Raw genomic sequence first — 13,166 nt, 5'->3', positions numbered from 1 at the left:
ACCTGACCTTACTTGACCTCTGACCTGACAAGCCTCCTATGACACGTGCAGTGTTTCGTCCATTGTCCAGACAAGGTAGGTCCAGCTGCTGCTGCTGATGATACATAGGAGGTGCTGGACTACTTTTTAGCCTCCAAGTCATCCATCCAGTTAAAAAGATCCACAAGAGGGAGACACAGGCAAACTTTACTCATTAATTATTACAGCACTGGAAAAGCTAAATGGTTACATCCAGCCAACTTACTACAAAAATACAAAAGGGTCAATTCCCAGGAACAACTCAGCAGCCCGCCCAGCTGTGTGCACAACAGGCCCAAACAAAACCAAGGTGCGTGGAGGTCCAAACAGTTCATTCAGGTGATAAGCCAATTAACCCATTAATTAAGCCATCAGTCTTATTTGGATTTGGAGTGTGAGGAGACCGGTTTCATTTTTTTTAATACTGGATTAGAAGGGGTGCACCGGTCCTGGAGGTACTGCAATACCAGGTCAATGCGTGGAGTGGACAGAGCAAGCTCTTTTTCCATCTCCCTTTTTGAAAAATCCATTTAATATATGGTCCCCAGATAGGAGACGTATCAGATATTAAACTGATAAAAACAGATTTTTTTTGTTGATATTTACCCATCTGGGGGTAAAAATCGTTTATTAAAACCATTGCAATATTACATTTACATAAATATTATAAAACCATGTTTACAAATAAACTTATTAAATAACAGGTTTTATAAAATCATATAACAGACCCCCACTCCCTTAAAAAACACTTATGGCACATAAAAGGCGCATTCTTTTTATCAACCAGGTAATATTTATACAGTTAATCTAAAACCATTTTTAAAACATTTTCTTCGGTAATAAGATCCTGCTTAAAACATTAAAATATTCTGGGCTGATCACAGAGCTACTTTGACACAGTTCGTGATCTTCCATGCCATAGTCCTCTTGATTCTTGATGGACATTCCAGGCACCCATAAAATACACCGTCCATTTTTAGCTCTTTTAATCCTGTACTTTTCTTCATCAAGGGGAGCATCTTTATTCATATTTTTTGCGCGAAGTAGCAATACCAGAATAGATGGTAGACGTCTTCCTCCTCTCTGCATGCTCCCCTCAGACATTCTGCGGTGCTTGATAGTCCTCTTCGATGCTGGAATGCCTGGCATGGAAGACACTCGTGTACGCAGCTCCAGGCCAGATCCTTCTGTGCATTAAAAAGATAATTTATATTAACATCTTTCCATATTTGTTCACATTTAGCTTCATTAAAGTTCTTAATAGGGGCCATCAGTTTTTCCTCATTAATATCTTTTAAAATCACCCTACTGTTCTTTAAAACTCTACCCTCTTTTGGCCTAGATTAAAAGAATTCGTTATTTTTTCAAAAATCTTGTAAAAACTCGATAGATTAAAGGAATATGGAGAATTTAAAACAGTATTAAACCAACCTTTCTTCCTCCAGTATTATAACGAATAAAATATGACCAATAATTATTTTTAAAAAGGGCGTTAAAACAGGAGCTAAAATACTTAATTAAAAGAAATGTTTTAATATCGGGAAAATCTTTTCCACCTTTGTACTTAGGAAGCATTACCGTATTTCTCTGTAGTTTGTCCATCTTGGAACCCCAGAAGAAATTAAAACACGCTTTATAAATTTTTTTTAAAAAATACGGTCCGATGGAGGGAACACCATACTAAGATATCATAAAATCAGCACAACTATCATTTTTATAATTAAAACCTTTTCCTCCATCGTCAGCTTCCTAAGGTTCCACATACACAATTTCTTGTTAATTTTCTCTGTTACCGTATCCTAATTCCTGAGGCCATCGTTAGACTCACTGAGGGTGATTCCTAAAATTTTTACTGATTCAGACTTAGTAATGTCAATATCATTTAAAACCATCTCTCCGATATTTAAAATACTACTTTTATTAAAATTAATCTTAAAACCGGAGGCACAACAGAAATGCTCTATTTGCTTGGTAGATTTTTGGATTGCAGGGGTGTCCCTGCAAATTATTGCTACGTCGTCCATGTACCCCACTACTTTTGCCTCTAGCCCCCCTCCGCCCGACAGGGGGACTCCACGTACTTGTTTGGCTTTTCTGAGTGCGATTAAAAGAGGCTCCAAGGCGCAGATAAAAAGCAGTGGGGACAAGGGACACCCCTGTTTCACACCTGATTTTAAAATGACATCCTGAGTCTTAAAACCATTGACTAAAACCTTACTTGTACACTGGTGGTAAAAAGCTCTCAAAGATTGTACAAACCCCTCCGCTATACCCATTTTCTTTAAAACCTGAAAAAGATAAAAGTATCAAACACGATCAAAAGCTTTTTCGAAGTCTAAAGATAAAATGGCTGCTTACCCTTTCCTTTCATTAATATCGTTAATCACATCTTTTAAAAGGTTTAAATTATCCCGGATACTCCTCCCAGGTACTCCGCACACCTGGTTTTGATGAATAATCATATTGATAATCTTTAACCTGTTTGCACATAATTTCGCCATAATCTTGTAGTCGCAACACAGTAGAGTGATAGGCCTCCAATTTTTTATATCAGTTTTGTCGCCTTTCTTGTATAATAGGGATACCTCCCCTTTTTTCCAGGAGCCCGGGAGAGTCTTGGATCTAAAAACTTCTTTAAAAAGAGAAAATAGGTCCTCTTTTAAAACACCATAAAAAGTAATATAAAACTCAATAGGTATACCATCGGGGCCAGGCACTTTATCCTTAAAACTTTTAATTGTTTCTAAAACCTCTTGTTCAGTGATCTCCTGTAATAAAAATCTTTGAGAGTCAGGATCTAAAACATTCTCAATCCCCTTCAGTGAGTCTTTCATAAAATATTTATTTATTTTCTTCTCATTAAATAAATCTGAATAAAACTCATGTACTTTCTTTAAAATCCCTTTTATACTTCCCCCCCCCCCCCCAAGCTCCTCAATCTGGGTACGTTTATCCAGTATTTTCTTTAAAAAGTACCTGGAGCAGGTCTCGTTTTCCTCTAGATGTTTCACCTTTGACCGGAACATGATCTCTTTTCCTTTCTGCTCCAGGCACTGTGATATCATATCATATCAATACTCAGATCTCGGAGCTTGTATTGTGTCTGCAGACGGGTATTTAGTTTATCATAAAATTCTTTCTTTTCTTGGGCCTTACTTTTCTGTTTATTAATAAAGATGGTTTTAATTATTTTTTTTCATTATTTCCCACCATTCCATAATAGGCCTTCTGGGGTTCCTTACCCGTCTGCAGCGCTTGTAAAACACAATAAAATCAGATAAAATTTTGGGGTCTTTTAAAATGGAGACATTGAGTTTCCATGTTTTTTTTCTTTTTGTACTTGCCGCCAACCTGCACCTTAAAAGATAAAAACTTGTGATCCGAAAATTCATTAGTTAAAAGCTTACAATTAAAAGGCAGTACTTGATAAGAACAGAAGATAAAATCGATTCTTGACTTACAAGTCGCGTTACCCCAGGTAACGCCGGCCTCTTCAGATTGGTGGCTGTTACATTTTGTAAAAACGTCAGTGAGCTTGAAATCTAAGATAATATTTTTCAGCAGAGAGGAGGACCTATCATAGTTCCTGCTCACTGCGTTAGAGAGCCGGCGTTCACCTCTTAAAATACAATTACATTTTCCTGCTAAAATCAATGGTTCAGAGTCGTTTAAAAAAGGGGTAACATTTCCAGCATTTCAACTCTTTTCTTTTTGTCAGTAAAACCATAAAAATTTAAAAACTGCCATCTCGTACCATCAATAAAAGCTTTACCTAATAAAATCCTCCCTGGTAAAATCTCATTCACATGGTCTATTAAAACATTCCCTCTGAATAAAAAAGCCCCCCCGACTTGCTTTCTTTTGAACCAGGCCAGACAGATGGGCCATGTTTCCAATCATCTTTGTATTTTTTGTATTTCTGGCTGTGGGGAATGCAGCACTCCTGTAAAAAAAAAAACACCGTAGCAGATAAAACTGATAAATAATTAAAAAGGGCAACTCTTCTAGCCTTAGAGTGCACACTTCTGGTGTTTAGAGAGATGCCTTTTAAAACAGCCATTATAAAAGATTAAAAAGGGAGTTCTATTTTCGTCTTACCTCGGCACAGCTTCGGACAGCATCGGCAATGCCAGAGTTCTCGCTTCCGCCTTCCTCGCCACCTAGTACCCCAGAGGTCACGGTTTGCATTGATTCAGGAGAGGAGCTTCCGTTGCTCAGCTGACCCCCTCCACTTATTGGCATGCTCCCCAGAGGTAGCCCCCACACAGAGCTCATAGATTTAACCGCAGGTATCGGAGCCACAGGGGCAGAGGTCCCACTCAGTATCGTCTCGGGTACTGTTTGTGGAGTATCACCCCTTGGGTGAGAGGAGAGATCCTGCTGGGGGCCTTCGGGATCCGCCACTGGTCCCCCAGTTGACTTCCTCATGAGGCCCTCCTTTAGCGCTAACATAGTCTCTCCTCTTTTTAGACGCCACGGCTCCACCTGGATCCTCTGGGGCATCGTCTTGCTGCCCAGGGACAGAGAGCGGGCCAGGCGGATCAACTTCATTCGATCGGCCCCCATCTTCCATTTCTGGAGGGGGATTTCTCGTTGGCTGATCACTGGATTTCCTCTTATTCCGCTTTTCCCTCGGTTCACCTGGTTCGGGGGTCTGCCTGTCGAGCTTGTTGTGTCCATCTGTTCCGGCTCCTCTCCTTAGGGTTGTGTCTCGGTTTTGTCCTCTCTTTCGGGTTCCGTCTGTTCTTCTGGCCGCCTTTGCTGCCCTGGCTGTGCCTTGGACCTAGATTTAAAAGGACAATCTCTGGAAAGGTGACCAACTCTAGTGCAAGCATAGCATTTTTTCCCTGCAGCGCACTCTCTAGCATCATGTTGAGTGCTGCCGCAGTTTTTACATGTACTCATACAATTTTCCAGATAATGCCCATATTGTTTACAAATCCTGCAGAATGGCGGCATATTAGAAAAAAACATATCTCCTACCATGTCTCCCAATTTAAAACGCGCTGGAGGTAGGATGAAGCCTCCTGGATGTTTGGGATCACGGTAACAGATGACTTTATATAACCATTTAGATGTCCAGATCCCGGCAGAATTAAAAATTTTCCTCACTGCAATTATTTTAAATAGCTAAAAAGGCAGAAATGGTATTAATATCAGCAAAGGGTGAATACATTTTTATGACAATAGTTAGCGATTCATCTATTTCATGTTCGTAAATTTTCAGACCTTGTAACCTTTCATCTTTTAAATTTTCAGAGATTTTAGCTAAAAAACTTTTAAGAATACCGTTTTGTGTAAATGTAACATCATACACTCGCCTTTTAGGGTAGTCTTGTGTAACGGACCGTTTCAGCAGACAAGGGGTTAAAATCCGTTTAGGTCGATATGCCCCTTTCTGAGACACAGGCACAGCTACTGCAGAACACCAACCTCCCGAACTGGATACAAAATAGCACTCCAAACTGGAACCTCGCGAATAGCTGTCAGCAGACGAACAGGAAAAGCCTATCAGTCAGCTTACACTCCTGGCAATTAGTCTCTAACAGCATACATGGAATCCCCCCAATAACGAGACAAGGCTCCGTGTTGAGGGTCAAGCAGTGCTCTGATGTGCTGGCACACCCAGCCTGGTTTTTATTACCGTTTTGCAAATACAGAACAGATACAACACATCCCCACAATGCATCATGGTTTCCTCCTCTCTGTCCCAGAGACAACCGAAGGCAATCCAATTATCTCTCAGGACAAAGGGAGATCACCAATACACATGTGGAGACAACAGGACAGACATCACCATTTAAACACACAATGGCACACCCCCACAGCAAACACAGACATTTAACATATCCCCAGATAGCTCAAGTCTGAGTGCATATCATTAGGTGAATGGCACTCAGAATACACGAATACAATAATATTAGCTATCTGGGTGCCCTCACATAACATACAATTTAACCGAACGCATAATAACATAAAATACATTTCTACAGACAGATTTAAGCTGTGCGGCCGGTCTGTTTTCTCCTTTAAAGTTACTATGGGCCATAATCCTGAGGCAAGAGGCTTTTAAACAGCCCTCTTCAAAACCCAGTGGCGAGGTTGGTTTCGCCACATCTTGTATGGCCAATATCTCGTGTTTCTGCATCCCAAACACGCCATACAAGACCTTATCTACCAAATAATCTAATGTATACTTAAATTTTGTATTTTTCTGTCACATATCGGCAAACGGTTTCCTTAATTTTGGCATAATCCGGGATCTAATGCTCTTCTTCATCCCGTTGTCTGGTTATATTTTCTTTCAATTTTTCTGTGCCTCCTCGAGATTCGTCTCTTTTCTTCCTCATTTCCTTTGGTTCCTTCGTCCTTGGAACTTTTTATTTGGGCTTCTCCTCTCTTTCCGCTTTTCTTTTTCTTCTCCTTCAAAATAAATCCATTGTCTCCTTCGACCCCTTCTCCGTCTCCTCCTCCTCCTGGGTCGTCAGCCATAGTTGGAATTTTGGCATCTATAATACAAAGATACGTATGCTCCCCTAGCCGTCCGGAGACTTCTAGGGGTAACGGGGGATCGCAACTAGATGTTCCCGGGACTAAGCCTCTCTCCCATTAGCAGCAGGGGGGTGAAGTCCAGGCTATAAACCTGAACGATCCCCCGAGGCCGAGAGAGAGGGTACCCGGGTCCTACTTTCTCACTTCCAACCAAGTGCAGCACACAAGATACTACACTTGCTCTTTACCAAAAGGCCGAGAAGCTATAACCAGAAAAGGGTTCGCCCTACAGGCCGATGGTCCCCAATGCAGAACAATTGTGAAGGCGATAGCTTACAGGCCCCAGCTGCAGACACAGTCCGGGAGGCTTCTTTCTCTCACAAACCAGGGAAAACGTGCGTCCTACGCTAAGGAATCACAAGCATGCTCCTCTTCGTATTTTTCCCATCTGCATAGCTCCGTCCACCACCTTTGGCACGCAATTCCTGGTGCCAAAGCACGCCAAGCAGAAAAACTGATGAGTGAATGGAGAAGTAGTGAAAAAAAAAAATATATATATTATGCATTGTTGATTGTGATGTCATGGCCCCATTGTTGAGTGTTCCGCCAGGGCCCTTGTGATGTTATCCACTGACCTGACCTTACTTGATCTCTGACCTGACAAGCCTCCTGTGACACGTGTTCCATCCATTGGACAGACAAGGCAGGTCCAGCTGCTGCTGATACATAGGAGGTGCTGGACTACTTTTTAGCCTCCAAGTCATCCATCCAGTTTACAAGATCCACAAGAGGGAGACACAGGCAAACAAATTTTACTTATTTACTAAAGCACTACAAAAGCTAAATTGGTTACATCCAGCCAACTTGCTACAAAAGGGGAAATTCACAGGAACAAGTCAGCAGCCTGCACAGGTGTGCACAACAGGCCCAAATCAAAGCCATGGTGCATGGAGTGGAGGTAGGTGCGTGGAGTGGAGGTCCAAACAATGCAGTCCGGTGATATCAAAACAATTAATTCAGGTGATAAGCCAATTAACCTAACAATTAAGCCATCAATCTTAATTGGATTTGGACTGTGAGGAGAGGTAACTGGCTGGCTGGGTTGCTTGGTGCTGGAACAAACCCCTACTCAGGTGATGCAATTAAGAGATTGACAGGCTAGATGCAGCAGCACCAGGGATGCAGAAAGCAGCACAGCAAAAACCTCACAGAGGGAAGAGAAGCTGAAGTGCAGGACTGCTGAGGCAGGGCACAGCAACTTTCCACTTGCTTGCTGGAAGGATCCTTGAAATCCATCACTCAATTTCATTCAGTTTTTTTATACTGGAATAGAAAGGGTGCACCGGTCCTAGAGGTACTGCAATATCGGGTCAATGCGTGGTGTGGACAGAGCAAGCTCTTTTTCCATCTCCCTGTTTGAAAAATCCATTTAATATATGGTCCCTAGATAGGGGACGTATCAGATATTAAACTGATAAGAACAGATTTTTTGATTGAAACGTCTTTATTACAATCAGTCGTTATACATACATACGTTAGTACTGTGTCGCAGCACAGGCCACAAATCAGTACATAATAAATTACACGTATTCGTCTTTGCGAGCATGGCATTGTTATGTAAAGCACAGGTTACCCTACACTATACATCGCAATGAATGCTACACTAGCATACCTATTCAATCACAAAACCTCCCAACAAAAGCATTTAGACAGTGATGAGGGAAGAGGAAGTGGGAAGGAGGGGGTAGGGAGGGGGAATCACATGCCCAAAGTTTTATTGAGAGGACAAATACACACGGGGGGGAGAGGGGGGAAGGAGAGGGGTTTAGTCCTCTTCTACTTCGTCAACGTCCGAGATGTAGTAGTCCCGCAACAGACTATGGATAAGTCTGCGGCAGTCCAGGACGGACTTGTTCTCCCTCCTGAGGATGAGCCGGTTCCTAGCAAACCAAATAGCGTCCTTAAAACAGTTCATAAGGCGCCAGGCCTCCTGGATGGCTCCAACAGTATGAATCCCAGGAAATAGTCCATACAGCACCGAAGTGCATTGCAGGCTATTCCTGGGCACAGAGTCTTTGAGTTCATGTTCCAGGGTGTCCAACAGGCGCTGTGCAAAGGGGCACTCCCAAAACTGATAAGAACAGATACTACACTTGATCTTAGCCAAAAGGCCGAGAAGCGATAACCAGAAAAGGGTTCGCCCTACAGACCGATGGTCCTCAATGCAGAACACTTGTGAAGGCGATAGGCAACAAGCCCAAGCTGCAGAGAGAAGAGGAAGAGACGGCCCGGGAGGCTTCTTTCTCTCACAAACCAAGGGAAAACGTGCGTCCTACGCTCTGAAACCGACAGCATGCTCCACTTCGTGTTTTTCGGATCTGCATAGCTCCACCCACCACTCTTGGTCACGCCTTTTCGTCACGCGAAATTCCTAGTGCCAAAGTGCGACAAGCAGAATGACCGATGAGAAGTCAATGGAGAGTGAGTAGTGAGAGAGAAAAAAAAAAAATGGTATCTATGCATTGTTGATTGTGATGTCACGGCCCCATTGTTGGGTGTTCCATCAGGGCGCTTGTGATGTCATCCACTGACCAGACCTTGCTTGACCTCTGACCTTACTAGCCGCTTGTGACACGTGCAGTGTTCCGTCCATTGGACAGACATGGTAGGTCCAGCTATTGCTGATACATAGGAAGTGCTGGACTACATTTTAGCCTACATAGAAGTCACCCAGTGTAATAAATCCACAAGAGGGAGACACAGGCAAACAAACTTGACTTATTTAATATAGGAATAGGAAAACAAAATTGGTTACATCAAGCAAACTTGCTACAAAAGGGTAAATTCAAAGGAACAACTCAGCAGACTGCCCAGGTGTGCACAATAGGCCCAAATAAAAACAGGGGTGAACAGAGTGGAAGGAGGTCCAAAAACTGCATTCAGGTGTTATCGTAACACTTCAATCAGGTGATAAGCCAATTAACACAACAATTAAGCCATCAATCTTAATTGGATTTGGACTGTGAGGAGAGGTGACTAGCTGGCTGGGTTGCTTGGTGCTGGAACAAACCCACCCACACACAGGTGATGCAATTAGGAGATTGACAGCAGGCTAGATGCAGGGATGCAGAAAGCAGCACAGCACCAACCACACAGGGGAGAAGCTGAAGTGCAGACTCACTCCTGAGGCAGCAGGACACAGCAACTTGAATACTTACTTGCTTGCTTGCTGGCAGGATGCTGACAATCCATTTCTCTCTCAATTTCATTCTGTTTTTTCATACCAGATTAGAAGGGGTGCACCGGTCCTGGAGGTACTGCAATACCAGGTCAATGCGTGGAGTGGACAGAGCAAGCTCTTTTTCCATCTCCCTGTTCGAAAAATCCATTTAATATATGGTCCCCAGATAGGGGACGTATCAGATATTAAACTGATCAGAACAGATAAGATTTCAAACAAACTTTATTTATAAGATCAAAGAAACATTACACAGCTTATTTAAGAATAGAAATAGCAATAACGATAAAAACGACAGATGTTTGTACATATTAGCATAAAATTATATTCCACATTTGCATATGCCATAATTTTTTTGCCTCTGTTATCCCCATGTATTTACAGTCTCTCCTAAAATAAATATACATTTCACTTAGTGCTATTCCTATACAATCTCTTAAGGGAATTAGTTCTCTTTTAAACAATAAAATATTTCTTGCTTTCCAAATAGCCTCCTTAAAACAATTTATTGACAACCATAAAATACGCGCTTGATTAAAAGTAGAACACTTAAATAAACCATACAAAATCACGTTACTATCTATAGTTTTAATACCACTTATCCATTTTAAAAGAGGGTCCACTGTGCGCCAGAGATCTTGTGCAAATTGGCAATACCAGAACAAGTGTAAAACTGTTTCTTCACCTGCACACCTACTTCTAGGGCATCTCGCACTTGATACTAAACCTCTGTGGTGTTGAAAGGCTCTTGTGGGTAAACACTGATGAATGCTCAACCAAGCTAAATCTTTTTGCGAGTTACTCAGTGCAGGGTTTGCAGCGTTTCTCCATATTTCTTTGCTTTTCTCCTCTGAGAAATTTGAGACGTCCACCACCCCCTCTTCTCTCTTATTTCTTTCAATTATTTTTCTTTGATCTAATAATACATGGTGCTCTACTTTATTCAGCTTGTATTCAATGATAGTTTTTTCTAAAATGGCATAATGTTTTGGGCAGATCAACAAGGCTGGTTTGTTTACTGGTAGTTTCAGGAGACTGTATTTTCTAAAAACATGACCAACCGCATAACTTAAAAAACATGAAAAGGGACTCTCTTTTTTAAGACACTTAAAACAGAAGGTAAAAAACTTTATATATAAAAACAATTTCAAGTCTGGCAATCCTCCCCCCCCCCCCCCCCTTCATTTTTTTTTTTACACACAATTTCTCGTCTCAATTTTTCCATTTTTGAGTTCCAAAGAAAATGAAATATTGGTTTCATAAGTTTTTTTAAAATATACATTGTTCGGGGGAAATACCATAGAAACATACAATATTATGGGAAGCACTATCATTTTTATAATTAATCTTACCTTCCATTGTTAATTTTCTAGTTTGCCAAAAGGAAATTTTATTATTTATTTTGCCCAACACCTCTTCCCAGCTCTTTATACCGTTATTTAGTGAGTCAAAACGAATGCCAAGAATTTTAATCTCTTCCCTTTGTACCTGAATACGCGGAGGTTCTGCTTCCCATTGTCCAATTATCAGACAGTCACACTTATTCAAATTTAACTTAAAACCAGAGGCAGCACAAAAAATTTCTGTATTAAGTATAACTCTGTTAATAGAAGCATTACTAGTACAATATGCTGACACTTCATCCATGTAGCCAAGTGCTTTGACCTGACCTCCATTGCCCCCCGGCACAGGTATTCCACGGATCACCTTATCCTCTCTCAAAGTACATAGCAATGGCTCTATCGCACATATAAATAAAAGGGGGGACATGGGACAACCCTGTTTCACACTGGATAAAAGTTCAATGTCATTTGTTAAAAATCCATTTACTAAAACCTGAGATAAAGAACCTTTATATAAAATGGGGTTTTATATGGAAACCCCATTTTCTCAAAAACTTTAAAAAGATAGGTGTGTGAAACTGTCGAAGGCTTTCATAAAATCTAAGGCTACTATTGCTAAGGGCTGTTTACAATCTTTCCGATACCAGATTAAGGTTTAGGTGTTCATTTATTGTTCTTCCCGGTATAGAAACATAGAAACATAGAATGTGTCGGCAGATAAGAACCATTTGGCCCATCTAGTCTGCCCAATATATCTGAATCCTATGAATAGCCCCGGCCCTATCTTATATGAAGGATGGCCTTATGCCTATCCCATGCATGCTTAAACTCCTTCACTGTATTTGCAGCTACCACTTCTGCAGGAAGGCTATTCCATGCATCCACTACCCTCTCAGTAAAGTAATACTTCCTTATATTACTTTTAAACCTTTGCCCCTCTAATTTAAAACTGTGTCCTCTTGTGGTAGTTTTTCTTCTTTTAAATATGCTCTCCTCCTTTACCGAGTTGATTCCCTTTATGTATTTAAAAGTTTCTATCATATCCCCTCGGTCTCTTCTTTCTTCCAAGCTATACATATTAAGGTCTTTTAACCTTTCCTGGTAAGTTTTATCCTGCAATCCATGTACTAGTTTAGTAGCTCTTCTCTGAACTCTCTCTAGAGTATCTATATCCTTCTGGAGATATGGCCTCCAGTACTGCGCACAATACTCCAAGTGAGGTCTCACTAGTGATCTGTACAGCGGCATAAGCACTTCACTCTTTCTACTGCTTATACCTCTCCCTATACATCCAAGCATTCTGCTTGCATTTCGTGCTGCTTTATTACATTGTCTTCCCACCTTTAAGTCTTCTGAAATAATTACTCCTAAATCCCTTTCCTCAGATACTGAGGTCAGGACTGTCGAATATTCTATATTCTGCCCTTGGGTTTTTACGCCCCAGGTGCATTATCTTGCACTTATCCACACAAACCTGATCCGGGTGAATCACTGATTTTATTACTTCTTTTATACGTCTCGTCAATATTTTTGCCAATATATTGTAATCCGTATTTAATAGCGTAATGGGCCTCCAATTTTCTAATTTTGACTTATCACCTTTCTTTTTAAAAATTAAAAATTAAAGTAATAATTAGAGTTGAGCGGACACCTGGATGTCATAGCAGAGAATCAGGCTTCACGTCAGCCACCACTGCAACAGTCTATTGGAATATATTTAGGCCCAGCAGCCAGGCAGAGGAGAGAGGTCCCGTAACAGAGAATCTGTCTTCATGTCAGCAGAGAATCAGTCTGCATGTCATAGCAGAGAATCAGGCTTCACGTCAGCCACCAGTGCAACAGTCCATTGTCATATATTTAGGCCCAGCACCCAGGCAGAGGAGAGAGGTCCCGTAACAGAGAATCTGGCTTCATGTCAGCAGAGAATCAGGCTTCACGTCACCCAACATTGGAACAGTCCATTGGCATATATTTAATCCCAGGCACCCAGGCAGAGGAGAGAGGTCCCGTAACAGAGAATCTGTCTTCATGTCAACAGAGAATTAGTCTGCATGTCATAGCAGAGAATCAGGCTT

General features: G+C 41.4%; 2 non-coding genes and 2 pseudogenes across 2 annotated transcripts; all 4 read right to left on the bottom strand.

Moving 5' to 3' along the window:
• Nucleotides 1-451: 451 nt before the first annotated feature.
• Nucleotides 452-646, bottom strand: LOC122942707. Its single transcript, XR_006390656.1, has one exon. It is a non-coding gene; the product is annotated as a U2 spliceosomal RNA (small nuclear RNA).
• Nucleotides 647-7,842: 7,196 nt separating this feature from the next.
• Nucleotides 7,843-8,031, bottom strand: LOC122942802. The gene has a single exon (XR_006390721.1). It is a non-coding gene; the product is annotated as a U2 spliceosomal RNA (small nuclear RNA).
• A 486-nt stretch (nucleotides 8,032-8,517) lies between these two features.
• LOC122942854 lies at nucleotides 8,518-8,693 on the bottom strand (annotated as a pseudogene).
• A 1,109-nt stretch (nucleotides 8,694-9,802) lies between these two features.
• LOC122942706 lies at nucleotides 9,803-9,977 on the bottom strand (annotated as a pseudogene).
• Nucleotides 9,978-13,166: the final 3,189 nt, after the last annotated feature.

This window comes from Bufo gargarizans, chromosome 6 (genome assembly GCF_014858855.1).
Source record: "Bufo gargarizans isolate SCDJY-AF-19 chromosome 6, ASM1485885v1, whole genome shotgun sequence".
Classification (NCBI taxonomy): domain Eukaryota; kingdom Metazoa; phylum Chordata; class Amphibia; order Anura; family Bufonidae; genus Bufo; species Bufo gargarizans.
Note: the sequence above shows the minus strand (reverse complement) of the source record. Positions and strands in the feature narration are given on the sequence as shown.